Source organism: Macrotis lagotis, chromosome X (genome assembly GCF_037893015.1).
Source record: "Macrotis lagotis isolate mMagLag1 chromosome X, bilby.v1.9.chrom.fasta, whole genome shotgun sequence".
Lineage (NCBI taxonomy): Eukaryota > Metazoa > Chordata > Mammalia > Peramelemorphia > Peramelidae > Macrotis > Macrotis lagotis.
This window is the reverse complement of record NC_133666.1, coordinates 190,708,933-190,725,136: the sequence shown is the minus strand read 5'-3', so window position 1 is coordinate 190,725,136 and position 16,204 is coordinate 190,708,933. Positions and strand designations below refer to the sequence as shown.

At 35.2% G+C, this 16,204-nt stretch overlaps 1 protein-coding gene and 1 long non-coding RNA gene across 10 annotated transcripts in view; one reads left to right on the top strand and one right to left on the bottom strand.

Moving 5' to 3' along the window:
* Positions 1-16,204, top strand: part of PTPN3 (protein tyrosine phosphatase non-receptor type 3) — a 291,839-nt gene that overhangs the window by 124,745 nt on the left and 150,890 nt on the right. The gene's annotated exons all lie outside the window — the stretch shown is intronic.
* On the bottom strand, positions 538-7,168 carry LOC141503089 (uncharacterized). The gene is made up of 3 exons (XR_012472759.1): positions 7,113-7,168; positions 1,357-1,442; positions 538-748 (listed from the first exon to the last, which is right to left on the bottom strand). It is a non-coding gene; the product is annotated as an uncharacterized LOC141503089 (long non-coding RNA).

The following is a 16,204-nucleotide window of genomic DNA, read 5'->3' as shown; positions in this document are numbered from 1 at the left end:
TTGAAATCGGGTTTCTGACTCCAGGACTAGGGTTTTATCCACTGAGTGACCTAGTTGTCTCCATAGCAAACAAAAAGTTACTTGCCCGAACAAAAAGTAAAGCATCTGAGGCTGGATTTGAACTGGAGTCTTTCTGACTCTAGAACCATTTAACAGCCTCAGAGCTCAGCTCGACAATATAAACTAGATTTGATAACATAACTTCATGATCTCTTGCACTCCAAACTGGGAGCACACACACACACACACACACACACACACACACAAACCCATCAATCCATGAACACTCCCCACACACCACAGTGATGATATGAGGGGAGATCCAAGGCCAGTGATGCCCACATGCTTGCCCAATATCTCCCAGGCTCTACTAAGCTTTCTCTTTCCACCCCCCACTACACATTCACTTCTCCAATTCTCACTGGTTGGTCTGTTCACAATAATTAACATGCTTCCTACTTATCCATACTATGTACTAATAATAATGGATGGTCTCTGTCTCCACTAACACACTTATGTACTATCAGTTTTCTTATTTCCTGGCAACCTTAATGCTCCATGAATAAATAGTTTGAGAGACATTTCATTTGTGACTGTTCATGCGCAGAGCGACTGTTCATTCATTGGCAAAAAAGTATTTTCCTTTTGTATGGTACATGGTAGCACTTGTTTCTTTCTCCACCTCCCAATTGCCTTGATACATGATAGGGAGTTAATTTATCCTTTTTTTGATTATTTCTGGTGAAATCTGGAGCAATGAGAAAAGGAGATCATTGAGAAATCATGAGAAATAGTAGAATTTCCAGAAAATTAGTGATGGATAAATATTTTAACTTTAAAAAGAGGAAATAAATGGAAATTTGTGGACTGGTTAAACTTTAATTTGATTTATGATATATTTTCTTAGGTAACTTATTTAACATGCCATGCCAGAGCTATCTTACCTCCATTTTTATTAGGGTAGCACATGATAATGCACTGATAAATAAGTCTAATAACTGACTGTGAAAAAATTCGTATGACATTATTTTGAATTTCTCCATCACATTCTTAAATTTAGATAATCATTCAAACAAAAACTCACATCTTGATTTCTAGTGTTTGCCAATTTCTGAGGTGTAAATACTCCCTTAAATTTAATAATCAGCTCCAACACACCTCTGATTGTCATAAAGGAGATTGTCATAAACAGAGTTTATCTTGATTTCAGATGTGGGTTTAGAAACCTACTCATGATGCTTTTATGGACAAAATGAAGATAAAAGGATAAACGATGCTACAACATGGAAACTTTGCAGCTGGCTGAACAACTGTACTTTAGGAGTGAATCATAATTTGAAGTATTAAAGAACTTACCCTAGAAGGAAGCATGTAGTGGCTTGCTCTTGTATTTGGCATAGTTATTAATTCCTCATTACTGGAAATGTCGACAGAATGACTGTCTATCAAGAATGTTAAAAAAAGTTAATTCTTCATTTGAATGTGTAAGTAAACTATAAGCCCTCTAAAACCTTTAAAATCCTATCTAGCCGATTCTATATAACTTCATCTTCTAAACTCTGTTCTTTCCGTTGTTAGTAAGTTTCAATTATATTGAGTTCAGGCCATGTCCCTTTAACTTGAGGCCCCCAATTAGTTCCAGTTTTCTTTATGGGATCAACACAAAATAAATCTGTGCCCTTTTCCACATGGCATCCCTTCAAATATTTGAAAACAGCTATCAAGTTTCCCCTTCATCTTTCTCCAAGCCAAACATCCCCCATCCTTTCAACTGCTAAGACACATACTTGTCAGTATCTTTATTAAAATGTTGAGTTTAGAACTAAACTTGATATGTACTCTAAATGTCTGACTGCATCATCTGAGAGTGGGATTGTTCTGTCTTGAACATTCTAAGTAGTTATAGTCAGCCTAAGAAGCCATTAGGTTTTGTAACTGTTGCATCACATGCCTTTGCTCATAGGTAAAACCCATGGTTCTTACTCTATCTGGACCTTTTGAACTCTTTGAAAACCAGACAGATAGTTTTTGTTATTGTTGTTCAGTTGTTTCAATCATAACCTACTTTTTGTGGGCCCATTTGGGGATTTCTTGATAGAAATACTAGAGCTGTTTGCCCTTTCCTTCTCCAACTCATTTTATAGATGAGGGAACTGAGGCAAACAGAATTAAGTGATGCTCCCAGGGTTACATAGTTTTAGCAAGTGACTAAGACCAGATTTGAATTTAGGAAGTTAAGTTTTCCTGACTCCAGTCACACTCAGTAAAGTTGAGTGAATGAATAAAAGCCAGGTCAACTCTAACTTTGAAGGTGATCTTGGATTTAGGATTTTGTATTTGTCTTGATTAAATTTAATATTATAATCTTTGTATTTATCATATGAGTTATCCCCTGAGAATTTTGACCAATATAAATGTGATAAGCATCTTTTCTATATTTCTATTCAAGAATTTGGAAGTAAATGAGTGATAATCCAATCTCCAAGTCCCACTGGTTAAGAGTGAGGGCTACCCCAGGGAGGGAGACCAGTCTATACAGACTTGCTCTGGATAAGTAGGTAGTTCAGATGTTCCTAGGAAAACCTGTCTATATAAAATCCTCCCAGGGCTAGAGCAGGTTTGGTTCCTTATTAAGAGTTGTAGCCTGGGATTTAGAAGTTGTCTTATGTCTAAAAATTATTTGATCTGAGACTATTCAGTGAGATGGTACTTCCAGGTCAGTTTCAAGTCAAATCAACAAGGTGCTTCATAAATGTTTCCTGATTGATGGAGTGATTGATTTATATGGCAGCTACTGTTAGTTGCTAGGTGAAAACAACAGTCTTATTTTAGCTTGAAGTGGAATTGAGGAGTCATCATGGAGACAACTATTTACAAACAAGATATAAAAAAGATAAATTGTAAATAATCAGCAGAGCAAAGGCACTAGCATTAAGGGGGATTTGAAAAGGCCTCTTATTGAGATATTAACTGAGACTTGAAGAAAGCTGGGAAGCAGAGATGAAGAGGGAGAGAATTCAGGGCATTGTGGGAGAACCAGTGAAAAGGAGCAGAGAATTGGGAGATGGATCAATACTTTGGTCCCTTTCTCATTTACAGTTTTGGTATCCCAATGGTTTTCCTCTATCTCTGTAGACAGGGATTCTGGCCCTAATCCTATATCATGTGCTTAAACTAATGGAGGTAAATCCCAGTATCAGAGTGGTGATGGTAATATAATTATGAAATTTCCAAGGGTTTATGGCAGCATGAGAGTTTATCTCAATGTCAGAAAGACCCATAATCAAGTCTTACCTCTGAGATATACTGACTGTGTGACTTAATTTCTCAGTATTTTAAGTCCAGAGAGTCCTTTGAATGCTGTTGAAGAAGCTTAAAATCTCATTAGGAAATATTTACCAAAATAAATAAGAATAGATAACATTGAAATGTGGTTTTTTTTAAGTCACCATTCAGCCATCAGGGATCCTTAGGTAAGGTTCAGAGACCTATTTGAGTTTGATGTTACTGTTCCAGGCAGTTTTCTAAAGCTATACATTTCAGAGGAGAATCTTACCTGCATTGAAGATGTTATGGATAAATAGATAGTTCAAGTGAAGCCATGAATTGGATTTGAGTGAGGGGGGTGCTATGCTAAGTTATTAGGTTCACTTTCTCCTCTGGAGCCATCTGGGTTTCAGTAGCCAGATATGAATCAGGACAACTGGAGATGGTCCTGGGTGTAAGGCAATCAGAGTTGTGACCTGCCCAAGATCACATAGCTAGTGTCAAATGTCTGAGGCCGAATTTGAATTCTTGTCCTCCTACCTATAAGGCCAGTGTACTATCCACTGTACCACCTGCCTGCACTGCATTAGTTAAAGGGGTAGTTCCTTATAGTGATGAAATCATGGTCTCTTCAAAGGTTGTTGTTTTTTTAAATATGTATTCCTATTTACTACTCACAACAACCCTGCAAGATAAATTCTACTTTTTTTTTCATTTTACAGTTGATGAAACTAAGGCCAGACAATGTTAAATGATTTGTCTAGCATCATACAGTTTACTTATGGTAGCTAAAAACAATTTTTTAATAAACAATAATCTTTATCACTTCTTTACTACTTCCTACTCTAGGATATAAAAAATTTGGCAAATGTGATTATGAAATACAGCATACTTTGCAAAATTTTCTTCATTTAGTCCTGACCTTTCACCCATTCACCTGTATATTTATCACTGCATGTGTCAAGGGATCTTGAGTCTTTTATATAATTTTAGAAATTGTTGATGCTTTTACTTTTTTCATCAATCACTAACAGATATACACCCTTCCTACAGTGAATTCACTGACAGTGAAATTTTCCTTGAATTTTTCCTTGAGAAACAAGGAAAAATAGTTAAGCAAAAATAACTGATAATGGTGACCCTCATCTGAGAACTTAAGCAACATTTTCCGCACATAATATGCTATAGTTAGGGAAATATATTTTTCATTATCTTTCCTCTGAGACCTAGATTGTCATTATAATTACTCAAGTGTTTGACTTCCTAACCTGTTAATATTTACATTACTGCAGTAATTCTGTACTTTATTCAATTAGTTCTTCTTACATTACTGTATCAGTTCACATATCTCTTCCCTTGCTCCTCTGAATTCTTCATAATTGGCTCTTCTTACTGCATAATACTATTACATTCACAAACTATAGTTTTTTCAGCCATTTCTTAGTCTGTAATAGCCATTTGTTTTGCTACTACAAAAATTTGTACATACAAATTTGCTCCATACCCAAAAGTACAAGTTTTTTGATGTGTACAATGAAATTTTTGTTTTTGTTTTTTATTTCCTTGAGCCATATGCCCAGGGGTGCAATTATTGCATCAAAGAACATGAATGTTTTCTTGAATAGTGTCAAATTCCAGACTAACTGGAACATTTCACTGTGTGCCTCTGTCCCTGTTTCCTCATAGCCTAATAGCATACCTATTATTCCTATTTTTTGAATTTTTATCAGTTGTATGATATGTGGTGAAACATCATAATTGCTTAATTTGCATTTCTCTTACTATTATAACACTATAGTGATTTGCAGCATATTATCATGATCATTTATAGTTTCCATGTTTTCGTTTGAAAACTATTCATAGTCATTAACCTCTTAGGAAATAACTTGATGTTACATATTGGATGTTTCACTATACTGTTATCCCTTCCATATTGCAGGAATTAGGGACATGGGCTCTCCACTCCCACCTCTGCAATCTAGAAAATCCACATAAAATTTCTTGACCTCCCCTTCATATTAAAAGAAGAAATTTTCCAGCCTTGCAAATTTCCTTCTCTTTTTTATTGATATTATGTAATGTTATTATATATATGTATATATATAATAACTTATGTATTTCTAAGTTTCTAAACTTTTTCTGTCATTTGCCAGCCTTTTTGCGTCATCTGCACAAGTTCCCGAAATTCCCATTTAATTTCTTCTGCCTACCTGTGATATATCAAAACCTTGATGGGGAAAGTCGAATTTTGGAAGAGATAATAAATTTTATCAGTGATATTTGATACAAAGATTATCTTCCTAAGATTAACAGTGTCTCAATTCTAGTTGCATTGATTGTATAAAAGTTTTTTGAATTTTGTGTATTTAAAATTATTTATTGTATCTTTCATTTTTAAGGAGATCTCCTTTATTCTTTTTTTTTTTTTGGAGGGAGGTTACAGAATCTTTGCCTATTATTGAGAATGGTATTGCCTTCTAATTTACTTTTAATTTCTTTTTAAGTTAGAATATTCATAAAATTTGGCACAGCAACTTTCCCATGAAAGAGATATATTAAAGAATTTTCCTCTCACATGTTGCCTATTGGTTTGAACTCAGAAGCATTCTAATCTTTTTTTTTTCAGTTTAAATCTCTTTATACTGCTATACTAAGTACTGTAGTGTGTACCTGAAAAAAAATAAGGATAAGAACTATTAGTTTTGAACTAGTCCACTCTATCATTTTACAGATGAAGAAAATAGGCACAGAGTTGAAATGATGGCACACATCCGTATCCAGATAAGGAGCTGTGGAGTTTGAACAAAATTCAAGGACTATTCCCTTTAATTTAGAAAATTAAAAAAAAAACCTCTTGTTACCTCTTAGACTTCTTGACTTAATTTTTTTTTTTAGTTTTTGCAAGGCAGTGGGGTTAAGTGGCTTGCCCAAGGCCATACAGCTAGGTAATTATTAAGTGTCTGAGACCGGATTTGAACTCATGTACTCCTGACTCCAGGGCCAGTGCTTTATCCACTGCGCCACCTGGCCGCCCCCTTTGTCTCTTTTTTAAGGATATGATTTCTCTCTCATCACACTCAATTTGGATCAATGTACAACACGGAAACAAAGTAAAGACTGACAGATTGCTTTCTGTGGTAGGGTGGGGGGAGGGAAGTAAGATTGGGGGAAAATTGTAAAACTCAAATAATATCTTTAATAAAAATAAATTTAAAAAAAATGATGGCCCAGCAGATAGATTGCTGGGCCTGGAGACAGACTTAATTTCCTAAGATCAAATCTGGCCTCAGATACTTACTAAGCTGATCAAGTCACTTAACCCTGTTGCCTCTGATTTCCTCATAAAATGAACTAGAGAAGGAAATGGCAAACCATTCAAGTATCTTTGCCAAGAATACCCCAAAGAGGTCACAAAGAGTCCAACATGACTGAAATGATTAAACAATAACAAAATTTGCATCTGAGTCCTCTAACTCCAAAATCATTGCTTTTTCCAAAGAACACTGAACTGGCAATTGGAGGCCTCTCTTCTAGTCCTGGCCCAGACTCTGACTCATTCTGTCTGTGGGCCTTACTTTGCCCATCTGTTACATGAGAGGGTTGGAATGAAGGGACACTAGTCCCTTCTGGCAATGATATTGTAAACTTTTGGATTGAAATACAAATCATGCAAATCTTTAAATCAGTGAATTTTAGTCTAGTCTTCTTTATTTCACTATATGCAAACTACAGTATCAGTACAATTTTTTTAGCCTTATTGATTGCCTATCCTTTCATTTATTTACACTGACATTCATAAACTATTTGACCAACTGCATAGATGATTTAGATACCATACCCCATACCTCCATTCTGCCAGATTCAAGCTCCAAAGGAGAGATTGACCTTCATAGTATTGCAGGTCCAGGTCTTAATCCTTTTAAAAATACTGGGAAGAGCATGTTTCAGCATTATGAGCTCATACTATGCCCTCAAGCTTGCATGGCCTGGTACCAAATACAAGTCGTTGATTAAAATGTTGTACAGGACAAGGTCAAGGCCACTGCCTAGAAACTGCCCTCCAGTTTGTTAGTAGTCAATAAATCAACACCCTTTTGTATTCAGCTAGGTTCAGATTTGCCTAACCTTGCTGTCATTCAGGTCATATTTATTTATGTCAAATTCTTTATTAAATCACTCTAGATAATGCACATGGCATTCTCTTGATCCATGAAGGAAGCAACTCTTATTTGAAATGAGAAAAGAAGGGGCAGCTGGGTGGTACAGTGGATAGACCATCAGCCCTGGAGTTAGGAGAACCCGAGTTGAAATCTGACCTCAGACACTTAATAATTACTTAAATGTGTTTCCTTGAGCAAGACACTTAACCCCACTGCCTTGCCAAAAAAAAAAAAAGGGGGGGGAAAAGAAATAGGAAAAGAGAATAATACGTTATATGTACAATATGTTATCATTATTTAAGGTTACCTGGGCAACACAGCAGATAGAGTACTAGACCTGGGTTGAGTTCAGATCTGACCTCAGACATTTACTAGTGGTATGACCATGGTCAAGTCACTTAACCTTGTTTGCCTCAGTTTCTCATGATCTGGAGAAGGAAATGACAAGTCACTCCAGAATCTTTGCCAAGAAAACTCCAAATGGGGTCATAAAGAGTCAGATACATCTGAAACAACTTAAAAAGACACACAAAACACTATTTATATTATAGAATTTTTTCTTAGTATGATAAAATAAGGACACACATGGTGCTTTTAGATTTGTGAAATACTTTCCTCATAACTAAGCTGTGAGCTAGGGATTAAAAATATTTCACTTGTGGGGGTGGCTAGGTGGCACAGTGAATAAAGCACCGGCCCTGGAGTCAGGAGTACCTGGGTTCAAATCCGGTGTCAGACATTTAATAATTACCTAGCTGTGTGGCCTTGGCCAAGCCACTTAACCCCATTTGCCTTGCAAAAAACCTAAAAAAAATATTACACTTGTTTTATAGTTGAGGAAGCTAAGGATATAGAAAGTTTATGGACTTGCCAATAAGCTCAAAGCTAATAAATAGCTGAGATGGGATTTAAATCTATTTCTTTTGATATGAAGTCTAATCCACCATGCCTAATGATTTCCCCTCCTCTTTTTTTCCTTTTAAAAATCACCAAGCTTCTCTTTCCCTCTTTCCGAATTAAAAAAAGATCTTTTTTATTTATCTGTTTTATGAACCCTACTTATGTTTAATAGTTTCTGGTGTTCTCTTTTAAATCAAGAAATCTGATGCAGTTCTTTGATATTGCCATTTGTTTACTTTCTTTCTGATCCAAAGTCACAGTCTTAAAGGAGAAGATGTAAAAAAGCCCAAAGTTCTTCATTTTCTCACATACAATTTTAGAGTCCTTAGAAATACCTTCCAAGTTTCTTCATCTGTATCTACTCAGCAGAGGTGGACAAGGATTATTGGGTTGAATGAATCTTGGAAGGCTGTCTGGCCATCCCACCACAGGAGTCAGTTGTAGGATTCAAGCTTGTTCTTGGAACTATTGAATTTGAAGAACTGGTGGAAATGCCCTCCAGGCAGTGGGAATGCCTGCTCCAGATCACTGATAGTAAGATAAATGCAAATTAAATCCACTCTGAGGCTTCACCTTCAGCCTGGCAAACTGGCAGAAATGAGAATAGTCAATCTTAAAGGACTTGATAAGATGTACATGAATGTGCTGTTGAAGTTGCTGTGAAGCAGTCCATCTGTTCTGCATTTCAATTTGGAAATATATGAGAAAAGCAATTCTACCCATGGGAATATACCCCAAGGAAGTTAAAAATACCCCACAAAGAAAGGCTCTATATGTGCCAAAATTGTCATTGTATTTTTTTGTGAAATAGAATAGTTATTTTAATATTATTTCCCACATTAGAAATTGAGGTCCTACTAGTTTACCTGTCAGATCTATGGAAAGGGGAGCAGTTTATGACTAAGGAAGTGATGGAAAACATCACCAAAAACCAACTAGATGATTTCAATTACATTAAATTAAAAAGCTTTTGCACAGATAAAACCACTGTAACCAAGATCAAAAGAAATGTAGTAAATTGGGAAACAATCTTTACAACTAATGATTCTGACAAAGGACTCATTTCTAAAATATACAGAGAACTGAGTCATATTTTTAAAACGAAAAGCCATTCCCCAATTGACAAATGGTCAAAGGATATGCAAAGGCAACTTACATATGAGGAGATCAAAGCAATCCATAGCCATATGAAAAATTGTCCTAAATCATTAATTATGAGAGAAATGCAAATTAAAGCTTCTCTAAGGTACCACCTCACACCTCTCGGACTGGCTAATATGACCAGAAAGGATAATGATCATTGTTGGAAGGGTTGTGGGAAATCTGGGACACTATTACACTGTTGGTGGAGCTGTGAGCCCATCCAACCTTTCTGGAGAGAAATTTGGAACTACGCTCAAAGGGCAACAAAAATGAGCATACCCTTTGACCCAGCAATACCACTACTGGGTTTATACCCTGAAGAGATGATGAAAAATGGTAAAAACATCACTTGTACAAAAATATTCATAGCAGCCCTGTTTGTGGTGGCAAAGAATTGGAAATCAAATAAATATCCTTCAATTGGGGAATGGCTTAGCAAACTGTGGTATATGTGTGTCATGGAACACTATTGTTCTATTAGAAACCAGGAAGGACAGGAATTCAGGGAAGCCTGGAGGGATTTGGATGAACTGATGCTGAGTGAGATGAGCAGAACCAGAAAAACACTGTACACCCTAACAGCAACATGGGGGTGATATTCAACCTTGGTGGACTTGCTCATTCCATCAGTGCAACAATCAGGGACACTTTGGGGCTGTCTGCAATGGAGAGTGCCATCTGTGTCCAGATAAAGAGCCATGGAGTTTGAACAAAGTTCAAGGGATATTCCTTTAACTTAGAAAAAAAAACAGATATCTTATTGTCTGATCTTGTTATCTCTTAGACTTTTTGTTTCTTCCTTAAGGATATCATTTCTCTCTCATCACACTCAATTTGGATCAATGTACAACATGAAAACAAAGTAAAGACTGACAAATTGCTTTCCATGGTGGGGGGGGAAGGTAAGATTGGGGGAAAAATTGTAAAACTCAAATAATATCTTTAATAAAAAAAAGAAATTGAGGCCCTAGATGTGTGACCTGGGCAAGTCACTTAACCCTACTGTCTTGCTAAAAGAAAAAAAGAAAAAAAAAAAGAAATTGTGTTCCTTAAAGACTAGAACTTCTCTTTATCTCCGAATTTGACACAGTGCCTGTCACTGTTGACTGACAGGAATTTCAGTGACCATCTAGTCTAATCCCCTTATTTTATCACTGAGGCATGGTCAGATAGGTTGAAAGTATCAGAAACCAGATTTGAAAATGATTGACAACTTTAGCAAAGTGGCAAGATATAATATAAATCTATCTGAATCAACATTTCTATGCATGGCCAACAAAGCCCAAAAGTAAGAGATAGTAAGATAAATTCTATTTAAAATAACTATAGATAATATAAAATGTTTGGGAGCCTAACTGTCAAGACAAACGCAGGAACTATATGAACACAATTACAAAACACTTTTCACAGAAATAAAGATGTATATAATTGGAAAAATACAAATGCTAATGAATAGGTTGAGCTAATATAATAAAATGACAATTCTACCTAAATTAGTTTACTTATCAGTTCCATACCAATCAAATTGCCAAAAATTATTTTATAGAGCTAGTAAAAATAATAATAAAATTCATCTTGAAGGATAAAAGTCCAGTAATATCAAGAGAATTAAAAAAATGCGAAGGAAGGTGGCCTAGTCATGCCTCACCTAAAACTCTATGAAAAAGAGGCAATCATCAAAACTATTTGGTACTGTCTAAGAATTAGAGTGATAGATTAGTGGAATAGGTATGTGTGTGTGTATATATATATATATATACACACACACACACACACACACACACATATATATATATATGTATATATATATCCCCAATAGGTCTGTATCTCCCAAAGAGATCATTAACAAAAGGGAAAAGGATCCACATGTATTAAAATATTTAAACAGCTCTTTTGTGGTGGCAAAGAATTGGAAATTATAAGGATACCCAGCAATTGGAGAAAGACTGAATAAAATGTGGTATATGAAAGTAATAGAATACTGTTTTTTCTATAAAAAAATGATGATCAGGCAGATTTTGGAAATACCTAGAAACAACATGAACCAATGCTGAATGAAGTGAGCAGAACCAGGAGAAACTTGTATACAGTAACAGCAATATTGTATGATGATCAACTATAATATACTTAACTCTTCTCAGTAATACAGTGAACCAAGACAATTCCAAAAGACTTCAAAAGAATGTGCTATGCACATTAGAGAAAGAATGGGGGGGGGGTGAGGGGATGGGTAAGGAAGAAGAAAATAAATAGTGCACAACAGAAAACAGAAGAAAACCTACAAGACAGCAAACAAAAGATGGACAGTTTTGAACACAGCTTATAATGTTTATTATATAGGTTTCTTGAAATGGAAATGTATTATTACCTTATATTATGATTCCTCTCATGTTTTGCTGCTCACGTGACAGTTTTTTTTCTTATATTGTATTTAAGTTTAAAAAAATAAAAATTTTAAAAGAATCAAAAAAGAAGAACCATGGAATCTAAATGTAGGTCAAAGTATACTATCCACCTTTTTTTTTCTTTCTCATGGTTTTCCCCTTTTTCTCAATATGACCTACGTGGAGATAATGTTTTTAACAAGATTGTGTATGTATAATCTCTATCAGTTGCTTATTGTCTGTCTTAGGGAGGAAAAGGAAAGAAGGAGAAAAATTTGGAACTCAAAATCTTACAAAAATGAATTTTGAAAACTATCTTTACATGTAATTGGGAAAAATAAAATGCTTTTATAAGTGCAATTAAAAAAAGAAAGAAACAAGATTTGAACCAGATTCTCTGGCACCGGAACTTGTCCTCTTTCTACAATGCTATTTTGCTTCCCACTCCCTCATTTTTTTAATATTATTTTTTCTCAATTACATTAAGACAATTTTTTGAATTTATTTTTACAAGATTTTGAATTCCAAATTTTTCTCCTTCCCTCCCTTCTTCTGAAATGGTAGATAATATGATATAGGTTATGCTATCATGTAAAACATATTTCCATATTAGTCAGAGTTGTGAAGGAAGAGATAAAAACAGAAAAAAAAACCAGGAAAAGGAATAAAGAAATTGAAGAAAATGTGCTTTAGTCTACATTGTATCCAGTAGTTCTTTATATAGATACAGAGAGCTTTTTCCATAGTGAGTTCTTAGAACTTGTTTTTGATCACTTTGTTGCTGAGAAGAACTGGGTCATTCATAGTTGATCATAGTGTAATGATGCTGATATTGTGTACAATGTTTTCCTGGTTCTACTCATCTCACTTTTCATCAATTGGTACAAATCTTTCTAGGTTTTTTCTGAAATCTTCCCATTTATCGTTTCTTATTGCAACTTGTTCAGCTATTGTTCATTTGATGGACAGTTTCTAATATTTTGCCACCATGAAAAGTGCTGCTATAAATTTTTTTGCACATTTAGGTCTTTCTCCTTTTTTATGATCTTTTTGAGATATAAACCTAATTAATGGTATTTTTGGATCAAAAGGTATACAGTTTTATAAACCTCTGGACATAGTTCCAAATTTCTCTCCAGGATGATTGGATTAGTTCACAAGTCCACTAATACTGCTTTGGTATCTCAATTTTCCCACAATTCTCTCCATTTTTTATTATTTATCTTTCTTGTCATATTAGGAATGAATTGGTACCTTAGAGTTATGCTTTTCTTTACTCAGAAGTGATTTAGAGCACTTCCTCATATGTTTATAAATAGTTTTGATTTCTAAATCTGAAAATTGCCTATTTATATCCTTTGACCATTTATCAGTTAGGGAATGGCATGTATTCTGATAAATTTGACTCAGTTCTCTGTATTTTTGAGATGTGAGAATTTTATCAGAGATACTTGCTATAAAGATTGTTTCCTAACTTTCTGCTTTCTTTCAAATCTTGGCTGCACTGATTTTGTTCATACAAAGGCCTTTCATTTTTAATATAATCTATATTTTCTAATTTATATTAAATAATGCTTTTTATCTATTATTTATTTGTTCATGAATTTTTCCCTTCCTCATAGATCTGACAGGTAAAATATTCCTTGCTCTTTGAATTTGCTTTTGGTATCATCCTTTATGTCTAAATCATGTACTTATTTTGACCTTTCTTAGTATACTATGTGAGATGTTGTTCTATTCCTAGTGACCTTTTGACCAACAGTTTTTGCCATACAGTGAGTTCTTATCCCAAAGGCTGGGGGTCATTGGGTTTAATCAAACGCTAGGTTACTATCTATGGTCATTTGCTATGGTCAGTGTCTTATGTACCTAATCTGCACTCTTTTCTCCACCCTCCCCTTTTTACTTAATCTCTTCCCCTCCATCTCAGTTAAGATAAACTTCTAAGTTTCTGTATTCAACCGACTAGGTATTTTATTCCGTTTTAGAGCAATGAGAGTGATGTCCCCATGATACTCCATCATTCACCCCTTATATCTTCCCCTCCACTGTAAGAGGGCTTTCATTCCTCTTCTTGTGAAATAATTTATCCCATTGTATCTCTCCTTTTCTTCTGCACCCAGTGTAATCCTCTTTCCCATCCCTTAATTAATTTTTGTCATACTCTCAAAATCACCTTATACTCATACACTTTGTCTATGTATATTCCTTTTAGCTCTATTATTAAAACAATTTTTAAGAATTATAAGTATCATCTTTCCATGAAGGGATGTAAATAGTTTAGTCCTGTTGAATCCCTTATGTTTTCTTTTTCCCTTTTTGCCTGTTTGTGCTTCTCTTAGAGATGAGATTTTTGGTTTAATTTCTGGTCTTCTCCTGGTGAAAACTTGAAATCCTATTTCATTAAATGACCATTCCCCCCTCCCCCCTGCCCCAACATATTATGCTTAGTTTTGCCCCATAAGTGATTCTTGTTTGTAGTCCTTTGTAGATCCTTTGACTTTGACTTTGAATATCATGTTCTATGATCTCAGATCATTCATGTTGCAACTACTAAGTGCTGTGTAATCCTGATTGTGCCCCCACCACCACCCTGCATTTTTGAATTCTTTCTTTCTGACCACTTGTAGTACTTTTCCTTAACCAAATAATTCTGAATTTTGGCTGGAACATTCCTTGGAATTTTTATTTTGGAATCACTTTCCTGAGGTGATTGCCTATTTTGTCCTCTGGTTTCAGGACATCAGGGCAGTTTTCCTTGATAATTTCTTGAAAGATGCTGTCTTGATGTCTCATAAAGTCATTAACTTCCATTTGCCTAGTTCTGACTTTTAAGGAACTTTTATAATTTCTTTTCTGTTTGTCTTGATAAGTTATTTTCTTCAATGGATTTTTGTATTTCCTTTTTCAGTTGTTCAGTTTTATGTTTTAAGTCATCTTTAATCCAAGTTGTTGACTTTTTTTCTTAGTTCTCTTGTATCACTCTCATTTTCCTTCTATGTCTCTTTTATGAATTGAAAGTTCCTTTTTGAATTCTTCCTTGAGTTCTTTCTGGACTTGAAACCACTTCCCATTTTTCTTTGTGGTTTTGTCCATAGGTGTTTTGTCATTGTTGTCCTCTCGGAGTTGTGTCTTAATCTTCTTTGTTACTATAATATTTTTTGTAGTTAGAGTCTTCTTTTTATTGTTGTTGATTATTGCCCATCTATTTTGACCCTTTCCCCCTCTTTTAAATTTGAATTCTGCTTCGAGGGTGGAAAAGTTACTGTTACAGGTTCTTGTGCCAGGGACCATGGTCCCTGGATGTTTCCCTGGTGCTGTACTGATGGGGCAACTGGCAACTTTTATGACTCTGTTGAGGGAATGGAGGAGGGAAGGAGGGTGACTGGTGCTACTTGAGACTATAGGAATCTGGCAGCTTACTTGAGCTGAGCTGGGATCCTAGTACTGGTGTCTGACTTGTACTGAGTGTGTTTCCCCAGAATACACTGAAGCACTTGGAGTTCTGGATGCTGTTTGCCTGGGACTATACTGAAGCATATGATATTTCTCAGAGCTGGAGTCTTTGGGTTCCCCTGGCTATACTGAGAACATGGGAGGGGGTCCTAGTGTTGGCATATGCATTCTTCACTGCACTGGGCGCTCAGGGTCTACTACTGAACCTAGAGTCAGGAAGACCTGAGTTCAAATCCACTTTCTAGTTTACTAGTTGTGTGACACGGAACAAGTCACTTAATCCCTGTTTGTTTTAGTTTTCTCATTTGTAAAATGGGGATAATAATAACACCTTCCACCCAGGGTAGTTGTGAGGATTAAATGGATGAAATTGTGAAGTGCTTAGACAGTGCCTGACACAGGGTAAGTGATATATAAATCTTAGCTATTACCATCATTTTGTCATTAACAGAACATAAAGTTGGATTATATCTTAGAATTCAACCAAGTGAATACTGAGTCAGAAGACCTATTACTATATAAAAATTGCTTTTTATTAATTTTATTTTTATTAACATTTTATTCATATTAATTAAAATTAATATCTTTGTACAAAAATTTGGAAAGTCTGGAACACATTTGTACATTTAAATAGGTCAACATATAGGAAGACTATTAGATAAATTAGAAACAAGAACACATCTGCTATGAGATTGGCATAATGAAGAAAAAATGTGACCCTTTGTAGGCAGTTCTCTTTCCTGGTGTGACTTTCCCCATAATGGTTTTACTTTATCATGGGACAGCATGAGAAATTAGATGGGATTTTTTTTGGGGGGTATTTTATGAATGACACCACGTGAAAGCCAGAAGACTACACAGAAAAATACCTGGGTTCAAATCCGGTCTCAGACA